This window comes from Colias philodice, chromosome 26, assembly GCF_061535455.1.
Source record: "Colias philodice isolate Cphi_HAF_F1 chromosome 26, ilColPhil1 Martin Lab GWU primary, whole genome shotgun sequence".
NCBI lineage: Eukaryota > Metazoa > Arthropoda > Insecta > Lepidoptera > Pieridae > Colias > Colias philodice.
This window is the reverse complement of record NC_143111.1, coordinates 6,051,204-6,057,346: the sequence shown is the minus strand read 5'-3', so window position 1 is coordinate 6,057,346 and position 6,143 is coordinate 6,051,204.

Sequence of the window (6,143 nt, the reverse complement as noted above, 5' to 3'; positions counted from 1 at the left end):
AGAAGTGGACAATACTGTACTTAATAATGAGATATCCACTTAATATTATGAAGGTACATACTTACACATATTACTTTTTTATAGGTAATACCATGGACTAATAGAATGTAATACATATTAAATGTATTTACACGTACCTATATTTGTATATTTCATTATCATTATGTCATGTAATAATATACAGTGCGACACAAAAGAGATGAAAATAAATGAGGGCGCCACCGTCGCTCATATAGCAACACTGATACTGCGACGCAAGCGATCTTGATACTATAGAATAAAAATCCAAAAATCTATATAATATAATCTAAAATAAATACCGCGATTTAAACCGTTATAATTGTTTCATTGTAGCAATAGTGTAATTTAAGACAAAAATACATTAGTATTTTAATTGACCTACCTAGGTCAAATTTTACTTAAATGTATTTGGAATTAGTTATTTTATCAAAATCGGTCAAGTGTTTAGACTGCAGAGGCGCACATAGAATCAAACATACAAACAAACAAGCATACATGCAGCTCAAACACATTACCCTCTTTCTGGGTCCGTCGGGTAGAAAAAAACAAGGCGATTTGAAAACCACATATTTTTATTTTTTTTGTAGATAAATTTTGTACATTAATATAATTCATCAAAATCTAAATATTCTACTCCTTCAAAGGACTGATCATCACTCTGTTTCGAAGTACTGGCAAGAGGGTACGGGGCATCTTCAGTATCTGTAAATATGATACAGTAAATATGATTTTTTTCTTATGGTTTGATTGATTAATAGATAGATAGCTTTATGAAAACAGTTATCACTAAACTATGTAGTAAAATCTAAACTAGGTACTTTATTTGAGGCTGGTTGGATTGGATATAACTTCTTGACTCAAATTGTGCTGGTCGCACTATAAAAACTAGTTTTTGTTTACATACAAATAACCTCAAATTAAATTGCGAAAACGTAATAATCGCCATACATACATACATTATACACTCGTCACTAATGGAATATTCTATTTTACGTAGTACTGAGCAAAAATAAATGGAATCTCACCGGTATATTCTGCTGTACGTTTGTAAACGTTTTCAAATCAGTCAATAAATTTCCAGCTTGAAATTCGGACAAACACCGAATAAAAACTTTATACACCACATCACGGACACCGCTACGTTTAACCTTTTTCGTGATGTCTCCTTTTTTATTTAAATTTCTTGTTCTAAATAACAATTTTATCTCAATAATTCTCCACTTCACGAAAAAAACAACAAATTTTTATTCAACTTGACAGCTACATTGCCAATTCAGGGTTGCCAGGTAATGAAAAACGAATTAGTTCCAAAATAATTAATTTCATCTCTTTTATGTCGTACTATAGATGTAATGATAATGCAGATCAAAACTAGATTGTTTATATTTTTTTTTATAAAATAAAACAATAATAAAATAAAATCATGTTTATTTTCGTAAGTATTAACGGATAGACACATTATAAAATTAACTTGGACTTAACTGTAATAAGTTTTCATAAAATTATATTGTAACTAGCGACCCGCCCCGGCTTCGCACGGGTGCAATGCTGATACTAAATACACTACAGAACAACTTTTAACGTTGTATATAAAAACCTTAGATTACAAAATAAAATACAGATGGAGCATGTCAATCATTCATCGCCCTTGTCAAAGAAAATACGAAATCAAAAAGGAATACGTTCCTCCGCTAGTGCTATAGCGATTCTAGTGTCATGCAATACGTCAAAAGGGGTTTGATATTTTAGTAAAAAAATGCTGTCTTGTGATATTAAAACGCTGTAAAACTTGTTCCCGAAAACAAACAAAAAGATAAAACATCGTTTTACAGATTTTCTGTAGATTATTTGGCTTATTTAATTTTGTATACAAATAATAATTTTACAAATACGAAGGAATTCAAAACTTCAACGTATGCTGCCAGTATTTTGAAAATGAATTTGCCATTTTTAGGGGTAAAATGGTTAAAAGATATTCGGGGTAGTGCTGTTGGATTTTTCGATCGTGAATGTGATTATTTGTATACTTAGTGCAATAAAAGTTCATGGTCATTATTAGATTATTTTAAAAAGCATTATACATTTTTTTGTTACTTTTATAAAAAGCGTCGTTTTCGCTTGCGATTTAATTCATGTGAACACATGATGGATATGATGAAAATAAAATGTCCCGCATTCTCGACTAAAAACTACCGCTATTCGCATTCATATGTTTTGAAAAATAAAACTTTTTTTAATGTAATTTATTTAATAAATTTAATGTAATTTATTTAATAAAAATTGAATAAAATTATTTTGTCCATGTATAACTTTAGTAGCTATACTAGATAGGTGATAAAATAATTTTTACAATATTATAAAATAATATCAAATACCCGAATTTATATTAAAATAAAAATTAAAACATGACTGCTAATAATTTATGTAGCCTACGTCACTACCACCACATCTACCTTCATAATTCAGATGATTGCAATGACACCTCACAAGTCACAACTCAAAATCGATCCAACAGTTTATACTGCAGGGCGTGTCAAAGAAATATTATACATACATACCTACACTCGAAAAACATAACCCTCTTTCTTCCGTAGTCGGGCAAAAATTTGGGAAATTTTTCATTATCTGGTAACATAACACGCACACAGAAGCACCGTGTACGTACAGTGCAACGGCGAAATGACAGCACACATAGCTTTATGGAAATGACGATAAATTATTCGGTTTAGTTCGGCAACGCTCCATCCACCATCTGTCTTTTATTTTGTAATCTAAGATAAAAACATAGCGGCCCGGCCGGCCGGTACCGCTGCAAACGGTACGTCCCGCAATTTTTAAATCTGTCATATCTTCGAAAATATTCACTTAAATCATACGGTGTAAAGGGCCATATAGATCTATATTAAATGAACAATGTATTCAAGGTATTTAATTGGTTATGGATTAATGCTGTATTGGTTTAAATCGCTTCGAAAATTAGCCATTATTTGACATAAAAAGTAAATGACAAAAAAAAGTTATTGTGGGTAATCCATAAGAGATAGACATATACCATCGCGGACTTTTCTGTAGACCTTTTCAATGTGTACAATACTTAGTACATTATTTTGATAAAACTCATAGGGTTCAGCCTGCGTTTGCAATGTAAGCGGAAAAAATGTAATTATTTACGACATCACATTAGAAACCTCAAAAATAACAGTACTTCTCCACTATTTAATGGATGTTATTATACATATAAACCTTCCTCTTGAATCACTCTATCTATTAAAAAAAACCGCATCAAAATCCGTTGCGTAGTTTCAAAGATTTAAGCGTACAAAGGGACATAGGGACATAGGGAAATAGGGACAGAGAATGCGACTTTGTTTTATACTATGTAGTGATCAACAAACAATATTATAGTTACCTACTTATAATATTTTTAATTTCAAGTATCAAAACGGGTAAGTCCAATTTACCAAAATTCAAAATTGAAAATTGTGATGTGTTTGCATTGTGTTTGACCCTTCTTTATGGGATACTAGGTTTCCGCCCGCGGCTTCGCCCGCGCTGTCAAAGAAAAACCAGCATAGTTCCCGTTCCCGTGGGATTTCCGGGATCGCGTCATTTTCCCGGGATAAAAAGTAGCCTATGTCCTCTCTCGGGTATCAAAATATCTCCATACCAAATTTCATGTAAATTGGTTCAGTAGTTTAGGCGTGATTGAGTAACAGATAGACAGACAGAGTTACTTTCGCATTTATAATATTAGTATGGATTTTCTCTATACACATTATAAATAACACCTCTTGCTTCTGATCGCAGCGGCATTTTCGACATTTTCGAAGATTTTTTCGAAGACAAAATCCTAAAAATTATTCATCAACTGCGAAGAAACAAATAATTTGACAACCAATTTGATAGTTGTCAAATAAAGTTGCCACATGAAAATCTTTTATTTCTTAAATATAAATATTATGCCATCAGATTCTGGTAGACCTATAGACTGCAAGCTGAAGTAACTATACATTTTCCTTTTTCTCCATCGTTCATCGTTCGGAATACAATCTCGTTCTCAATTTTCTTAGGGTTACTTATTATTATTGTACTTTTTCTCAGTAATTCAATTAATACCTGAACTTCAATAATGAAATTGTTTTTTAATGAGATGATAAGTAGGAATCTCCCACGAATCTCCCTAAACGTAATTTATTGTTCTTATCTGGCAAGAAATTGTTAAGGTCAAAGTTCATTAGCAAAAGCGGCAAAAGCTGACCTTGTGTCATAGACAATAAAAACAAAATATATTAAGTACATTTGGCTCGGAGCAATTAACAAGCCTGGAGAAGTAACAATTAATTGAACAATAACGCACTAGTTTGGCCTTTTTAGCTTATGGCAAAATGTCATGCAAAAAAAGAGGACAGATAAATGTCAGTTCGACAGTTTGAAATGACATGGCTCCATTTCAATTTGTTTTGATCACCAGTCTGGTGATCATCGCTTGGTTATTTTAATTATCTTTTTTGAAGTGAAAAACGAGTGTTTTAGTTTAATTTGTTATTTTATGAAAAGACAATTGACTAAAGATAACATGGCTTGTGTTGCTTACGGCTGTAAAAGCCGTAGTAATGTGAAATCGGACGAAGATAGAAATTTATCATTTCACAGGTTAGTGTTTAGATCAATTTTTTTGTTAATTGTATTATAAATAAGTTAATTTACCTTATTTTCTTAATCATCTATGTTTTATCCAACCGTAATCATTGAAATGAAATCATAATCAGCTTAGTTTTTAGAAAAAATGCAAAATATAACTTCCATAGTGTTGTGCAATTATCGATACTTGACCGTATTATTATAGTACTCTTTGATACTTGAGTAGGAACGAAGTACTTCATTGATAATGGCTGCTTTAGGTTAGGAGAAAAAAAAAGGTATTTAAGTATGGATTTTATTGTTATTTGCAGGTTTCTGGCTTGAGAACAATTAAAAGATGTTTGGGTTAAAGCTATATATAGCACAGGAAAAATTGGAAGCCTTCAAAACATTCTCGGCCTTGTTCAAATCATTTCGAATCAGACGGGAAGAAAAGTAAAGTGCTTTGCAGAGATGCTGTGCCACAAGTTTAAGGTGGCATCTATTTTAAATAATAAATATTGTAATTTGGTAATTAAGTATCGAAATTAAAAGGTTGTAAAAAAAATAAATGTTTATTTGTTTTATTTGAAGCAATTTATTTTAAACTTGTAAATTTTTTCCTGTGGGAATGAGTTATTTTCCTGCGGTAAATTGTAGCCTATATGTTATTCTGATGTTTAAACTATATAATTGTAAAGTTCCATAAAAACTCATTCAGTAGTTTTTACGTGAAAGAGTATCAAAATATGTCCATTCTTATATATTTTTGCTTTTATAATATTAGTAGGATACGACTATTGATTTGTAAAAAGATCAACCAGGTGGAAGTCAGATTCGCGCACGAAGGGTTCCGTATAATTCTATGAATGAATCTATGAAAACAGGAAAAAATACGTACCTTTTTACGAAACCATAAAAACAACCTAAACCGAAATACCTCATAATATTTTTTTTATAAATACCACTACCATACAATGCCAGGCAGTCAATACGCATCGTAAATGAATAATTCCAAATTAAACGAATCTTAAAATTTGGAATTACCTATCCATAATTCAAAATTAAACGAATCTTAAATTATCTTCAAGCAATTTTATAACTTAATTTTTTTATTTATCGATATTTTAGTATTCGATAACGTAAAGTCAAGCACTACCTTTTTAGAACAAAAAGTGGCTACATGTGGATTTGAATGCCAAGCAGATAACAGTGTGTTGTCTCTTTCTATCGCATTAATTAGGGTATTGAATAAAAGAGAGCCACTATATAAGAAACGTTCAATTAATTGTTACTTCTCCAGGCTTGTTAATTGCTCCGAGACATTTGGTTTCAAAAATGTTTTATTTTTATAATCCCACGCAAATTGTACAACTTTTAATAATGATTATCAACTTTTGGCCTATGAATAATTTGTAATATTGTAATTATATGAGTCGTTAAAAAAATCATTGTATCATTACAATTTTTACAAATTTAAAATAAAATGGCTTCCAAAAGCT